Raw genomic sequence first — 16,861 nt, 5'->3', positions numbered from 1 at the left:
CAGCCCCAAATCTTTCATCTTGAAAGTAGCATTCAAATTAGCCTTAAATTCAACAATATGTATCTCATTCAGACCAATGATCAACAAATCATCCACATATAGGACAACAATGAGAAGTACATCACCCTCACACTTTATATACAAAGTGCTTTTGTTGAACTGTTACAAAAGCTTCGTTTGACCAAATGAGTGTCAGTTTTCTCATACCAAGCACGAGGAGATTGCTTCAACCTATACAAAGCTTTCTTACATTTCCACACTTTATCCTCTTCTCCTTTCTTGACAAAACCACGAGGCTGCATTACATAAACTTCCTCAAATATGTCACCATTCAAGAAAGCAGTAACAATGTTTGATTGATGTACATCCCAACCAAAATGAGCCACCAATGCACATAGAAAACGCACAGTAGTTGTTAAAGAATATGATGTTAAAGAATACGGCCGTTGTGTTATGGGCGACCGGACACTGACTATACTATGTTGTAAATATACTTTGGATAATAGTTCAAAATGAAGAAGAGTGAGAGCAGCACGTTGAATGGCTGCTCTGCAGCTCTGCAGGGTAACGATTGTGTGTGCGTGTGTCTCGATGTGTGTTAGTGTGTGTACGTAGTCTTCTTTCCTACCTTCTCCATCACCTACGCACTCTACAAAGTGGTATCAGAGCTCAATTTAAGGAGCTACAGTCAATACACAAATTTCCACAGCTCTGGAAGACATTAAAAAGAGAGGTTTTTGGTTATAACTCCCTCACCCGAATTCGGAATACAGTGATCCAAGGTCTATCTTTATGTTTTTGGGCATTCCAAACGCATTGGCATACTCAGACTTGTCAAAATCTACCCAAAAAAAAAAAAAACTGCAGCAAACAGCCAACTCACACAGGCATAGGAGATTTCCAATTTTGTACTCGATAGTAGATTTACAGGTTACAGGTGAAGAATTCAGCATTTGCACAGGTTTTGGAGAGCGACATAGAGCTTTTGCATCATGATATTGTGTTATCGAAGATTATGTTTGGTTGTTGTGGGTCCATTATGGACAACCGCCTATGTAAGAAAGGTTGTGGGAAGAAGTTGAGGCGGTTATATTGTCAGATTGAGTACTTTGTGGTTATGTATGGATATGCGGTTAATGTATTTTGGAAATTGTAGCCTTTGTGAGGGTCGAGTGAGGTTTTTTGAAGCCTTGCCTTGGGAGCTTTGGTACCTTGGCAAGGTGGATTGGGTATTGGAGCGAACCTCCGATTGGCCTCGCTAAAGACCTCATATGTCATTTACGACTATGGATGAAAGTGGATGTATGGATATGTGGTACAGGACAGCGTTGGATTGCATTTGCATACAAGTCCATGTGGACATTGTTTTAGAGTAGTTATGCATAGTATTGAGTCAGTCTATGGCAAAGTGAGTCAGTGGATTTTCCCTTGGCAGTGAGAGATTTTCTGTCAGTGTTTATGAGCACTTTGGTTGAGATTGTCACTTGAGATATTGTCCAAATACAGACGGAACTCTTTCAAAATTTTGTCAAAATCCTTTGGAAGCAATTGAGAGAGTGAAGATGGCAGAAAATTCAACTCAAGTCACACAAATTGTTGGAGAGAAGCTAACCAGAGAGAACTACAACATATGGTCTTACACGATGGAGAACTTTATCATGGGCAAAGGTTATAGGGACTACATTACAGGTGAACAAGAGTGTCCCGAGGTTGGTTTGGAACGAAACAGAGAGAATGTTGAAGCATATAGAACATGGCAAGCAGGAGTAGAAGCTTACAAGGAAGCATGGGAGATACTAGCAAGGATGAACAGCTCCAATACAGAACCATGAAAAGTTCACTTGAAGCAAAGGCTACATTGTGTATGGCGAGGAAATAGATCCATATCAAATTATGTGATAGAGATAAAGCAAATACAGGAAGATCTTACGAGCATTAATGTTGAAGTTCCAGATGATGACTTAGTTTCAGTGACATTGAATGGTTTGGGACCGGAATACAAGTCATTGGATACATCTATATCTGTTCGAGGACACATGCCCGATTTTGAAGAGTTAGTAAACCTTTGTTTGCAAGAAGAGGTGAAGTTAGGCAAGTCAGGTCCTTCTACATCAAAAAACAATTCCAAAGATCAAGTTTTTTTCTCTAGAGGTCGTGGAAACAATAGAGGTGGAAGAGGAAACTATGGTCGTGGAAACAATGCTGGAAGAGGTCAATGGCAAAACCAACAAAGTCAAAGTTACAATGATTACATCCATAGAGGCAGGGGGAGAGCCCAACCTCGTGGACGTGGAGGTGGACGATTTGATACTGTAAACAGATGTGGCATTTATGGTCACTTTGAAAGAGAATGTTGCACAAGGCTAAATCAAAATCGTGATCATGGTGGAAGAGGCCGAGGTTATGACAGACATGGAGGAAACTTTGCTGGATACAATCCTCATGATCAAAATATATATGACAATAGATTGAGTGGACATTTATTTTCTATGGAGCATGTTGTTGGAAGCATGGTGGAGCCACATCATACAGATGATTGGTATTTAGATAGTGGTGCCACAAATCATATGACATATCATGGTGAATGGTTTGACAGAAAAGAGAAGTTAGAAGAGGATGATTTTGTCGCTACAGGTGATGATACTATGCATAGGATTATGCATGTTGGTTCAGTTCCATTGCTAGAAAAAGACGTGACATACAACACATTGGGAGATGTTCTATATGTGCCTTCAATCACAAAGAATTTAGCATCAGTTGGACAAATGACAGATCAAGGGTTGCAAGTCCGTTTTAATCGTTATGGATGCTTCATAGAGGAGTTTCACAAAGGCAAACCAGGCAAGATATTGGCACGTGGAAGAAAGAAAGGTCGCTTGTTCTCATTGGAAGCTGGAGATCCATGTTTATACAGCGGTATGTATGCAAACAAATCAGCCATTCAAAATGATTGGGTAGAGTTATGGCATAAGAGGATTGGCATGTCAATTTTAGAAGACTAAAGCATATGCAATCAAATCAAATTGTATGTGGATTACCAAGTTTGGTAGATTGAATTTTGATCATGTTTGTGAAGCTTGTCAATTTGGAAAGCAATCTCGTTTACCATTTCCAAAGAGGGGGAGAATTAGCCAAAGTCCTTTGGAAATTGTTCATTCAGATATTTGGGGACCTTGTGATCATGCTACGCCGAATGGTTGTCGATATTTTATCACATTCACAAATGATTACAGCAAAAAGACATTGGTTTACTTTCTAAAGGCAAAGTCAGAGCCATTCGAGGTATTCTTGGAGTTCAAAGTTATGGTTGAGAAAGAGAATGGTTGTCAAATTAAATGCCTATGTACAGATGGAGGGGGAGAGTACATGTCACACAATTTTGATGATTACTTACGTGAACAAGGCATAAGAAGATAGATTACTTGCAGATACACACCACAACAAAATGGAGTTGCTGAGAGAAAGAATAGAGTCATATCAGAGATTGGAAGAGCCATGATGAATGAGATGAATATGCCATTAACATAATGGGCTGAAGCAGTTCATCATAGCAGTACACATTATGAATCGAACACCAACAGCTGCCATTCATGAAATTTCACCTTACGAGAGACTTTATGGGATCAAGCCAATAGTTTCCTAAATGAAAGTTTTTGGATGTGTTTGCTACGTTCATGTGCCAAATGAAGCAAGAAAAAAGATGGAGCCAAAGGCAGTGAAGTGTATATTCTTGGGCTATCCAATTGAAAAGAAATGTTACAAGTGCTATGATCGTACGACAAGACAAGTTTATGTCAGTAGAGATGTCAGATTTTGTGAGCATGAACCATGGTATAAACCAAAGCCAGTGATGATAGAAGATGAGTATGAAGAGCAAGACAATGTGCGCCATGTTGTTGATAATCCAGGACCATCAATAAGAACTATTTCAGGACCACATATGGCAGAGGAGAGTACAAGAAGTGTCAACGCCTGTAGCGGTCGTTTGTGAGATAAGAAGCAAGACGAGAAAGGCAAGAAGAAAGTGGTCAAGGACAATTCTGGAGATGAAAGCCTTGATGAAGAGCATGGTTTACCACATTTGAGGACACTTGGCAGTAAGCATGCTGAGAAATATGTACCCCCATATGCAAGAGTTGAAGAGAAGAGTGCACCACAGTTGAGAAGATCAAAGAGGGTGCATTATCCAGTTGATAGATTGACATACAACGGTTACATGCGTACACATTATGCATACATGGTTTCACGTGTGCAACATAAAGAGCCTACATGTTTTCAAGAGGCAATTGGAAAATAAAAATGGGAGTCAGCTATGGATGATGAGATGGATGCTCTTGTGAAGAGTGACACTTGGGATTTGGTTTGCTTGCCAAGTGGAAAGAAAGCAATTGGTTCAAAATGGGTATACAAAGTCAAGTGCAAGTCAGATGGTAGTGTGGAAAGATACAAAGTGAGGCTTGTTGCTAAAGGTTATGCACAAACAAAAGGTCTTGATTATGATGAGACATTTAGTCCACTTGCAAAGATGACAACAGTCCGATTGGTGATAGCAATGGCAAGTATGTTTGGTTGGAAGTTACAATAAATGGATGTCGATAATGCATTCTTGAATGGTGACTTGGATCAAGAAGTTTATATGATACAGCCAGAGGGTTATCAACATCCAGAGTTTCCATATTATGTGTGTAAGTTGAAGAAAGCATTGTATGGTTTGAAGCAAGCATCTAGAGCTTGGTGTGAAAAGATAACCAGACTCTTGAAGAAGATTGGATTTAAACAGTCTACTGTTGATCACTCATTGTTTTTGAAGCATGTTGATGGAGAGATCGTTGTTATTGTTATCTATGTTGATGACTTGATTCTCACTGGAAGTCATGATGAGCAAATTTTGCATGTCAAGAAGAGTTTGTTGAGAGAATTCAACATGAAGGACCTTGGTGAGTTGAGATATTTTTTGGGAATTGAAATTGTCGACACTTTATCAAGAATTTGGATGATACAAAGACAATACACATTGGATATGCTTGAGAAGTATGGAATGACAGCGTGCAAACCGGTTGATACACCTCTTGATCAAAATGTGAAGTTGATTGATGATGGACATTACATTGAGGATGTCACTGTGCATCGCAAGATGGTTGGAAGTCTTATTTACTTGACAATAACAAGGCCAGATTTGAGTTATGCAGTGGGTGTTGTGAGTCAATTCATGTAAAAGCCATGTAAAAGTCATTTTGATGCAATGAGACGGATTATGAGATATGTGAAAGCCACTGTCAGTTATGGAATGTTTTATGAAAAGAATCGGAAGCTTTGTCTTTACGGTTACGCAGATGCAGATTGGGCAGGAGATTTTATGGATAGAAGATCTACAAGTGGTTATGCATTTTCCATTGGCAATGGTATGATAAGTTGGAGTAGCAAGAAGCAATTAATTGTAGCATTATCAAGTACAGAAGCTGAATATCGTGGAGCAGCTTTGGCAACATGTGAAGAGTCATGGTTGAGAGTACTTATGGTAGACTTTAGTTTTGACAATCTTGACAGTGTCATTATCTATTGTGACAATATTAGCAACATCATGTTGGCAAAGAATCCAGTTTACCATGCTCGCACCAAACACATCAAAGTACATTATCACTTCATTAGAGAAAAAGTTTTGGCAGGTGAGATTGATTTGGTGTATGTGAAGACAAATGATCAAGTTGCGGATATATTTACAAAAGCTCTTGGAAAGAAGAAGTTTTGCTACTTTCGTGAAGCATTGGGAATCCATCATATGCAAGCTCATTCTGAGCTTGAGGGAGAGTGTTAAAGAATATGGCCGTTGTGCTATGTGCAGCCAGACATTGACTATACTATGATGTAAATATACTTTGGATAATAGTTCAAAATGAAGAAGAGTGAGAGCAACACGTTGAATGGCTACTACAGGGTAATGATTGTGTGTGTGTGTGTGTCCCGATGTGTGTTAGTGTGTGTGCGTAGTCTTCTTTCCTACCTTCTCCATCAGCTGCGCACTCTACAGTAGTCATACGACAAGTGGGAGCAAAAGTCTCTTCATAATCTATGTCTTTCTGATGTGCATAACCCTTTGCAACAAGTCGAGCCTTATAGCGATCAATCTCACCATCTAGCTTGCGTTTCAACTTGTAAACCCACTTTGTACCGATGGCCTATTTGCCAGGAAAATACATAAATTCCATGTGTCGTTTTCTACAAGTGCATCATATTTTGATTGCATGCCAGCCACCAATTTCTTTAATTTTGTGCTTCATCAAAAGATAAAGGTTCCCTTACATCACATAAGCTAGAAACAACCAAAGCATAACAATCTGATGCATAAGATGCATGGCGAGAACCTGAGCGAGTACAAGTAGACACATGTGCATCCAATTTACAGTCACGCAAAGTATGCACCAACCATTTTGGCATACCTCTAGCCTTCTCATTCTCAACCCTTTCCTCATCAAGTACATCATGAGTACATCACATACATTTGCATCAGGAATTGGCTGATCAATAACATTTTCAAAAACCCCATAGGTTGTACATTTGCCTCATTTGTCTTAAATGTCCTGTGAGCTTACATTACTGTCTTTAATACATGACAACAAAGGCTCAATTGAATCTTCCACAAACATAACATCACGTGAAACCGAGATACACTTCATTTGAGGATGGTACAACTTGTAACCTTTTCTTTCAGTACTATAATAAAAAAATATACATTTGACAACCTTATCATCCAATTTTCTACACCACGTTTGTTTCGTCAAAGCATAAGCCAAAACAACCAAAAACGCACATATGATCAATAGATGGCTTTCTGTCATGCCATGCCTCATATGGAGTCATAGACTGCAAAGCTTTGGTAGGACGCCTGTTAAGTACATAAGTGGCACACATGATAGCCTCAAGCCAAAACGTATGTGGCAAAGCTTGACTCTTAACCATACATCGTGCCATCTTTGTAAGCAACCTATTTTTTCTTTCAATAACACCATTTTGCTAAGGTGTATACGGCATTGTACATTGGTGTTTTATCCCACGACTAGCCAAAAATGCATTAACTTCATGAGGCATATTCTCCCCCCCTCGATTGGAACGGAGGGTGCCTATAGTACATTTAGAGACATTTCCAGCCATAGCCAAAAATTGCTCGAAGCACACAAACACTTTGAACTTAGCTTTAAGCGAATATACCCATGCATGCCTAGAGTTATCATCAATGAAAGTTACAAAGTAAGGGTAATTGCCCACGGAGTTTGAATGGGCCCACAAACATCACTATACACAAGGTGCAACCTCCATGTAGCCCTTACTGAACCATCCTTTGGAAACTTTGAATGCTGCATTTTTCCCAAAATATAACCTTCACAAACATGCTTTACAGGTGCTTCAAGAGGCGGCAAAGAAGCAACCATAGAAAATTTCTGCAAATGCAACAAACTAGCAAAATTCAAATGCCCAAAATGTGCATGCCAAAGTTTTGCATTTGAAATAGCCTTTGAATCCACAACTGCATTTGCAAAATTCTACCCACACTTGTCATACAAAGTGAGCTTATACAGCCCACGACATAAAATGCCTGATACAACAATCTTATCACCAAAACTGAGATCATGAACTGTACATATGTTATCCACAAATTTCACAATAAGACCAAGTTTAGCAAGTGCAGATACAGACAAAAGGTTATTTTTTATCCCAGGTACATACATTGCATCAAAAAGTGTGAAAGAACTGCCATTTGCAGCAATCAATACAATCTTTCCAACTCCCTTGACCGAATAAGAGGCATTGTTGGCACAAGTGATTGTATTCCTATGAGGGACATCCTTGAGAGGGGTAAATAAGTCACGATGAGAGGTAATGTGCTTTGTAGCACCGCTATCAAAGTACCACACATGAGCATGTGCAACAACTGATATACATGCATCATAGATAGAAGGATCAACATCTACATCAGCATCACAATGTCCTTTCACAGAAGACTCTACAATAGTTGCAATTTTACTGGAACCAATCTCTTTCTTCTTAGCCTCTTTTGCCTTCAATTTTGGACACTACTTGATCAAGTGATCATTGGCTTTACAATAATGGCAACGCATCTTATTTTTGCCTTTTTCACCAAAATTTATAGACAAAATGCTGCCAACAAAAGCATTAGGAATTGCTGCCTTTCCACTCGCAAAAGAACTATGAGGAGTGGCTACATTACTGTTACCACTTTTCTTTGAGTAGCGATAAAGTCTTGTTCAACTGCACGTTGTTTAGCCCTGTTTTTTGGGAAAAGTGACTCTTGCAACAACAATGTGCCTAATGCATCAAACTTGACAACTTTGGGATTTCCTTGGGTCATAAGTCTCCAAGTACTAGCAAGAGTCTGGTAAGAATCTAGCAAAGCATCAAGAACAATTTGCACAAGGTAATTGTCAAAAATTACTTCACCTGCAGAACTTAGTTGCTCATTGATATCCTTGATACCAATAAGGAAAGTTTCCGTTTTGTCTTCCTAATGCATAATCTTTGACTCCAACTCTTTACACAACAATGCAATTTTAGCCTCGTTATGACTTGCATAAAGACCAACTAGAATATCCCAAGCCTGTTTTGCAGATTTAGCTGAATTAATGTGAGGAGTAATAGTGCGTTTCATGGATAATGTAATCGATGCATGAGCCTGCACATCTCTAACATCCCAATGAGCTTGCTCAATCATAGGCAAAATAGCTATGGCAGCAGCAACGCTGCCACCAAAACGTGAAACATCCTCAACATCGCCTGCATCCTCAGAACTAGGCATACATCAATGCCTTGCACAACATTCCAACTGCCCCTTTGACACAATTGTATGTTGCATTATGTGATCCCACATTGGATAATTGTCCCCATCCAATTTATCCTTAGTAGGAAACCACTTGAACACATATGTGTTGTTGTCAGCCATGGCGAATGCCTTCACCTAATGTGAAAACTTCTCGATACGAGGAGAAACAAAGCTCGACCAATGTGTGCTATATTACACAACCCGTAGAAGACTCTAAGGGACCTGTTATGCAGAAAACATCATTGACAAAAATTCTGCACAAAACGATAAAATTGCTTGCACAGTACTGCATGTAGTGGAAACAGAGGCTGAAATGAGTCCGAATGGAAAATCTGAGTAGGCTGAGCTCTAAGAGCTTGCCCGAAGTATTTGATGACCTGTTGACACTCACCAAATCTTACAAAAATTGGAGAAAGTTAGCAGGCATGTGATGGTGATGCTGGCGACTATGCACGGGAAGACGTGACCTGCTCTAATACCAATTGGTGGAAATATGGTTACATGAAAACACACACACCTTGGAGAAGAAAAAGGAAGCTCAAGGCACACAACAAAGAGTAGTATTACTTAGTATGCAATGGAAAGATAAGATAACCCTAGAGTGATGGGCGTATATACAATGCACGAGGGGGAAAACCTTAGTGAGGGAAAAATGCCCCAACGGTCCTAAGTGTGTTCAAACTTCACACACATCACTACCACATGTATATGGTAACAAGGTTCAATAGTAGAAATTACTTTATTCTATATTTACTCACATTTTTACATATAGAAGGGTGTTGAAAAAATGATCTTTAAAAAAACATTTATAGATTGAATAGGAAAATGTGAGAACAAATGTTTTGCATTTGATGATGTCCACATGCCCATTCTCAATTTATACATTTTTGGACGTTAGGGGAAAGAGATTCTTTGGACAAGATGATGCTTAGTGTTTTTCATTTGATGATATCCACATGCCCATTCTCAAATTATTCATGATAAAATAAATGATGGAGGAATTAAAGCTTAGTAGGTAGTGCCAACAAAGGGAGAATTCCCTCATGATTTGAACCTTGATTTCCTTTTCTCACTGCACATACATAAGAGACTTTGCTTATAGAATGAGAAAAGAAACATAGCCACATGCATTCAAGTTTGCAGATGCAAAACTTTGGCATAAATATTTTGATCTTTAAGTTTTTCTAATTTTTTTGTGATTAAAGAAATTTCATATGGTCGATCTGTTTCCCTATTTTGAGGCACCACCTAGACATGTACTTATGAAATTGGCTTGAATTTTTTATGTATGTTGCCTATGTACATAATGTGTGTACAAGTAAAGATTTGCAATTTGTTACTTTGAAGCTCTATATGGCAAGAAGCCTTCTATTGTTTACTGGTACATCTTTGGTTCATAGCTCAATGGTTTAGTGCCAAAGCAACAATGCAAAATGTTGGATGTCAAAGTGATTCTTGTTGGCTATATTTCAAAAAGCGTTATGTGGCCATTATTGCATGGCAAATATCCACACACACAAGACCAACAACCTATATTGTCCATCCATGGAACTTATGCAACCCGACGGCATGAACACTACTAGTAGAGAGTACAAAAGGTACCTAAATCGTCCATCCATGGAACTTATGCAACCTGACTAGGGCATGCACACTACTAGTAGAGAGTACAAAAGGTACCAATGTTGAATACCCCATGCTTTTGGGGTGGTCACCGAGCGGTGTTGATATATGCATTGAAATGAGCATCACTGTGTGCATCAATATTAGTGAGATTGTGAAAGCAACACCCATACCAACTTTCATATTGATGCTTACATGGAGAAAAAAATTGAAACATGCCGCAAGCTCATTTTGAAGTTGACGCACTACTCTCAAAGTAGATAATAAGAATTCCATTGGTAATATGGCATCAAGTCTGTAGAGTGAATTGAATGGAGGAGTGTTCAAGGTATTTTATATGCTACCCAATAAGACCATAATGCAGAATGTAGCTGCATTTCCTACTTTAATCTTCTTGAAGTCACAGTCTTTGTAAGAACCAAACTTGAAATCTTGTTGGTATGCTTTGCTTGTCCATTTTCTTGTGGGTGATAGGGTGCATATTTATTATGAATGATCATGAACTCTTTTAACATGTATTCAATCACTTCATTCAAGAAATGCATACCCTAGTCAATGGCTATCTTAATAGATAAGCCATACCTAGTAAATTCATACTCATAAAAAAGCAAAGTTGTAGTATTGGAATCATTCTTTCACGTGGCTTTTTCTTCATCCCATTTTATCATATTTTCTATGGATATAATTATATTGAGCTTGATTTGGTATGCTAGAGTTGTGTGGTAAACACAAAGTCTATGTCCCATTTGACAAAAGCTCGTGCTCCCATCATCGATCTCAATGGCATATTATCTTTCTTTTGGGTGTAAAATCTACAAGGATCATTCATTCCAGCCTGATTGGCACTTGTGACTCTAAAGGGGGTATGAAGTTCAATAGTTGCATTGGGTATTTTGTGCCATGGGATGTATAAGCTTACTTTGTATAATATGTGTGGGAATAATTTTGCAAATGCAGTTGTGGATTTAAAGGCTATTTAAGATGAAAAACTTTGGTATGCATGTTTTGGGCATCTGGATTTTGCATGTTTTCTACGTTTGCAGAAATTTGAGATGGTTGCTTCTTTGTCGCCTCTTGAAGCACCTTCTAAGCATGTTTGTGAACCCAATATTTTGGGTAAGATATAGCGTTTGAAGTTTCCAAAGGATGGTTCAGTAAGGGATACATGCAAATTGCATCTTGTGCATAATGATGTTTGTGGGCCTATGCAAACTCCATCCTTAAGCATATTACCTATACTTTGTGACTTTCATTGATGATTAATTCAGGCATGCACGATTGTATCCACTCAAATCTAAGTCTGAAGTGCTCATGTAGCATTTTCTGGCTATGGTTGAAAATGTCTCTAGCTATATTATGGGCACCCTCAGTTCAGATCGAGTGGGAGAGCATATGTTTGATGAGTTAAAAGAATTTTTGGCTATTGTGGGATAAAATACCAATGTACAATGCAATATACACCTCAAAAAAATGGTGCTGTTGAAAGAAAAAATAGGTCGCTTACGGAGATGACACGATGTATGGTCAAGCTATCATGAGTGCTACTACTTATGTACTTAAAAGGTGTCCTACCAAAGCCTTGCAGTCTATGACTCCTTATGAAGCATGGCATGATAAGAAGCCTTGTATTGATCACATGTACATTTTTCGTTGTTTAACTTATGCTTTGGGGCCACAAATGTAGCGCAAAAAATTGGATGATAAGGTTGTTAAATGCATTTTTGTTGGCTACAGTATTGAGAGCAAAGGTTATAGGTTATACCATTCGTAAACAAAACTATCTTGGTTGCTCGAGATGTTGTGCTTGTGGAAGATTTTGTTCAGCCTTTGTTATCATTTACCATAGATAGTAATGTTAGCTCACAGGAAATTTATGACACTTTATTGCCTCTTTTTACCAAGTGGAAAATTGAATGTAAATTCCAATGAGGCAAATGTACAGCCTATAGGGGTTTCTAAAAATGTTATGGATGTACTTGATGTGGAAAGGGCTGAAAATGAGGAGTCTAGAGGTATGCCAAAATGGTTGGTGCATACTTTGTGTGATAGTAAATTGGATGCACCTATGTCTAGTCGTACTCATTCAGGTTCTTGTCATGCATCTTATGCTTCCGATTGTTATGCTTTGGTTGTTTCTAGCTTATGTGATGAGGAAGATCCTCTTTCTTTTGATGAAGCACATAATTCAAAAAATTAAATGATTGCCATGCAATTAGAATAGGAGCACTTATAGAAAATGACACATGGACTTTATGTGATTTGCCTCTTGACAAAAGGGCCATTGGTACCAAGTTGGTTCACAAATTGAAATGTAAGCCGGATGGTGAGATTGATCGCTACAAGGCTAAACTTGTTGCAAAAGGTTGTGCACAGTAGAAAGGAATTGACTATGAAGATGCTTTTGCTCCAACTTGTCATATGACTCATATTCTATGTGCATTGGCAGCTATAGAATGTACAACAATTAAACATTGTTACTGCTTTCTTGAATGGTGATATACTTGAGGAAGTATATGTAATGTAGCCTCACAGTTTTCTCAATAAAGGACAAGAAAATAAAGTGTACAAATGCAATGAATCTTTGTATGGGTTGAAGCGGTCTCCTTGTGCTAAATATGAGAAAGCTGACACTCATTTGGTTAAACAAGGCTTTCATAACAATCCAACTGAAAGCACTTTGTATGTCATGTATGAGGGTGATCTATTTCTCATCGTCATTCTATATGTAAATGATTTTCTGATGAGACAGACATTGTTGAATTCAAGGCTATTTTGAATGCTACTTTCAAGATGAAAGAGTTCGGGCTTTTGCATCATTACTTGGGGCATGCAGTTTAAGCAGTTTGATGGAGTATTGCCTTGTGTCAAACAAGCTACATAGAGACATTTTGCTATGTAAATTTGGACTCGAGGACTCCAAACCTATTGCTACTTGAGGACTCCAAACCTATTGCTACTCCAATGGAAACACGTTTGAAATTGAGTCCTTATGATGCTGATGATCTTGCCGATGTGACTCTTTACCAAAGACTGCTATTGGATACCTTATTTATGTGCAATACGAGGACATATATTCAGTTTGCAGCCTCACAAGTCATCAAATCTATGCATAGCCCAGGGTCTAAGCATTGGTAGACTATCAGGATGAACTTTTGCTACTTGAGTGGAACTTTACATCTTTTGTTATTTTATCCCAAGGGGGGTCATTACCGCTAGATTTGCATGTTTTTGCAGACTCATATTGGGCTAGTTATTATGACACACAAGTATCGGTTTTTATTTCATGCTCGATAGCTCATGCATGTATATCATGGTTGAGCAAGAAGCAACCTAATGCAGCCACTTCCAGTTGTGAAGCTAAGTACAAGGTAGTCTTCATAGCTACAGTTGAGTGTGTATGGCTCAAACGCCTTATGGTTGATTTGGGTGTTGGAGATGACACTGCAAACACCATCTACAATGACAGCCAAAGTGCATTGGCACTTGCAAGAAACCTAGTTTTTCATGCTCACACAAAGCACATTGAGGTGCATTATCACTATGTTATAGAGAGACTCTCAGCAGGAGAGATCAACTTGGCTTGTGTGCCGACACATGACAACCTTGCATATCTCTTCACAAAGGCATTGCCTCATAAGAAGTTTGAAGCTTTTTGCAAAGCTTTGGGCTTGCTTCCCTTTGTGGATTGATTATGTCCTCAGGGCATGACACTTCCCTATACACTATGTGCTAGCCCTTATTCACCGCATCACTCCTAGGGGGGGATTTGTTACCATATATGTGGTAGTGATGTGTGTGAACACACTTAGGACCACCAGGGCATTTTTCCCTCATTAGGAGGTTTTCTCCCCTGTGCATTGTATATACGCCCATCATTCTAGGGCTAACATCTTTCTATTGTGCACTAAGCAATACACTCTTTGTTGTGTGCCTTGAGATTCTTCATCTTCTCTAAGGTGTATGTGCATCCCTGCAACCCTCATTCCAACAATGGGAACATTGTCTTCCCAGAGAAGACACCACCATCTGCTAGTGGATAGAGACTTACCATTGGACCTTGGTACTATAGGTAGTTTGCCTTGGATGAGCATTCTCTTAGCCTTGCAAAGGATATTCAATCTCTTTTTCGGCATTATCACAGGCTCAATCTATAGACTAGGGTGGAGTTTCAGGTCTTTGGATGTCCTTTATGTTTATGGGCTTTAGCCTATGCTTGGTGTAAAACCTCTGTTTACTAGGATGCATCGGTGGCATGGAACCATGTGGTAGCATGTGGAAAAGGCACCTAAGGGGTGTAGGGACCCACGGGGCCATCACTACTAGTAGAGGATTTTGGACTCACCTCCACTTAGTCAAGAGGTCCCTACAATATCCCAAACGGTCACCCACAAGTTCACAAGTGGATTGGGCTGATTTGGAGCTTCCCTATGATGTCATGTATGATGCTAGATGAGATGCCTACACTAGTTCTATATAGTAAGCCTCTTTGTACTCGCTTTCAAGTAATCTAGTAATCAAGTTTTTGTTTACACTTTACTCCATTTTCTAGTATGTGCTTAAGTGTTGTTTATTATGACAATGCCATGAATGGTTCTCTAATTTATCCTCCCTAAACTCTACAATTGGTATCAAAGCCACATATGTTATATTAGTATCTCCTAATTGCACTTGGTTCAAATCCAAAGCTAGATCTAATGCTTCCCTCTCTTTACAAGCATTAGATTGGTTCATACTTCCTTAGGTTAGGTCAACTTGGTGCTAATTAGTTTGTGCCATTAGCCTTGGATACGGCTTTATGGCCACTTTCCTTGCTAATGGCATAGCTTGATTGGAATTGAGGATTAGGGATTTGCAATAAAATGTGTGCAACAAAAATATCAATTAGCTTGATTTGAGTGTGTGTGTGTGTGTGTGTGTGCATACTCTCTACATGAGCTTTCATTAGAACCCTAACCTTTGCAATCGTCCTTCATTAGCATCACTAATTGATTTTCCAAAATCGAATGTGTTATGCCCTTGAACAAAATAGTGTTTAGAGAACCTTATTTTAGAAGCACTCCATGTGAAAATGGACATGGAATTTTGGTGGGTAGAGGCATTTTCTAATTCAGGCTTGGAAACGAGGTCATGGTTTTGACTCTCAAACAACCTTGTTTTTTAGTGGAGGGTGGGTGGAATGGAAGATGATGCTCAACTCCATTGTATATTGCCCCTAATCCTCCTAGGAGTCCAAAAGGCGTTCTTCAGCCCGTGCAAGCTATGGGTATCAAAAATGGGTTTTCCTATGTCTAGAGCTCCAAGCTCTATCAAGTAGGCTACATAAGGAATGCAAAAGAATACCTATCTTAGTAAATTATAATCTAATGATAGCAGCAACCAAAGATTGACAAGTCCAACTTGGCTAGAATCATTGGATGTGCAAACAGGTAGGCATCAAGCTTGGGTAGAGAGTGAGGTACCTTTTGGAAGCAATCAAATTGAGAATCAAAACTACCCATTTGTGGATGTGTTAATTGGCCTTAAAGAAGAGGTACTTCACATAGAAGTAATCAATGAGAAAAATCTAAAGCTTTTCAACCAAGCACAATAAAATTGGAATGTATTTTTTCATAACTCTCACATTTGGGGACAACTTCATCATTATGATATTGTAAGAAGCTAGACACTGGCTTTGTGAGAGTCTTCTAAGGTAAGACCCCTCTAAATACACACAAATGGAGGAGAAGGGACTTAGAAAATTCAATGGTAATGGGTTTCTGTTAGAGTTTTGGCAAGTTACCCTTGTGTATTCTCCCCACTTGTGTATTCTTGCTCTCGTGTATTCTCCCCACTTGTGTACGCTTTTGCATCATCGACTTTGACATTGTATTAAAGCTCGTGCTTGATGTTTGCAAGGGAGGAGATTGCAGCACTATCAAGAAGAGCAACCAAGGAGGAACTACGTGAAGAAGGCGACATCGACAAAGGAGGCCCTTGCTTGCATTTTATCTTGCATTTTAAAATGCTACAATCATATGGCTAGGCTATGGGAACTTCTTGCTAGTGGCAAGGTTGGGCACTGGAAGTTCTAGGCAAGGGTATTTAAAAACACAGGGAGAAAAGGCAAATTTTGGAGAGCGTTTCAATACATAGAGCATCAATTTTTGACAACCCACAACAGTGTTTTGATATGTTGCATCCCACAAGGCAGTCTTGGGAGACATAGTGCTTGCAGTCTTTGTAGGTGAATGCGACCAACGTTTTAAAATGTTGTACCTTCCTTGACTAATGACAACTCTTTTTCTTATGTTGCCAACATTTTGGAGCACTTTTGGTTTGCTAGAGGAGAGAAAAAGAGTGGCCTATGGATATCTTTATGCCAATGTTTTGAGATGCTGCATTAGCCGTGGCCCTTTAGGAGGTTCCCAG

The sequence above is a fragment of the Adiantum capillus-veneris genome, chromosome 11, assembly GCF_014529385.1.
Source record: "Adiantum capillus-veneris isolate H3 chromosome 11, ASM1452938v2, whole genome shotgun sequence".
Classification (NCBI taxonomy): Eukaryota; Viridiplantae; Streptophyta; class Polypodiopsida; order Polypodiales; family Pteridaceae; genus Adiantum; species Adiantum capillus-veneris.
Note: the sequence above shows the minus strand (reverse complement) of the source record.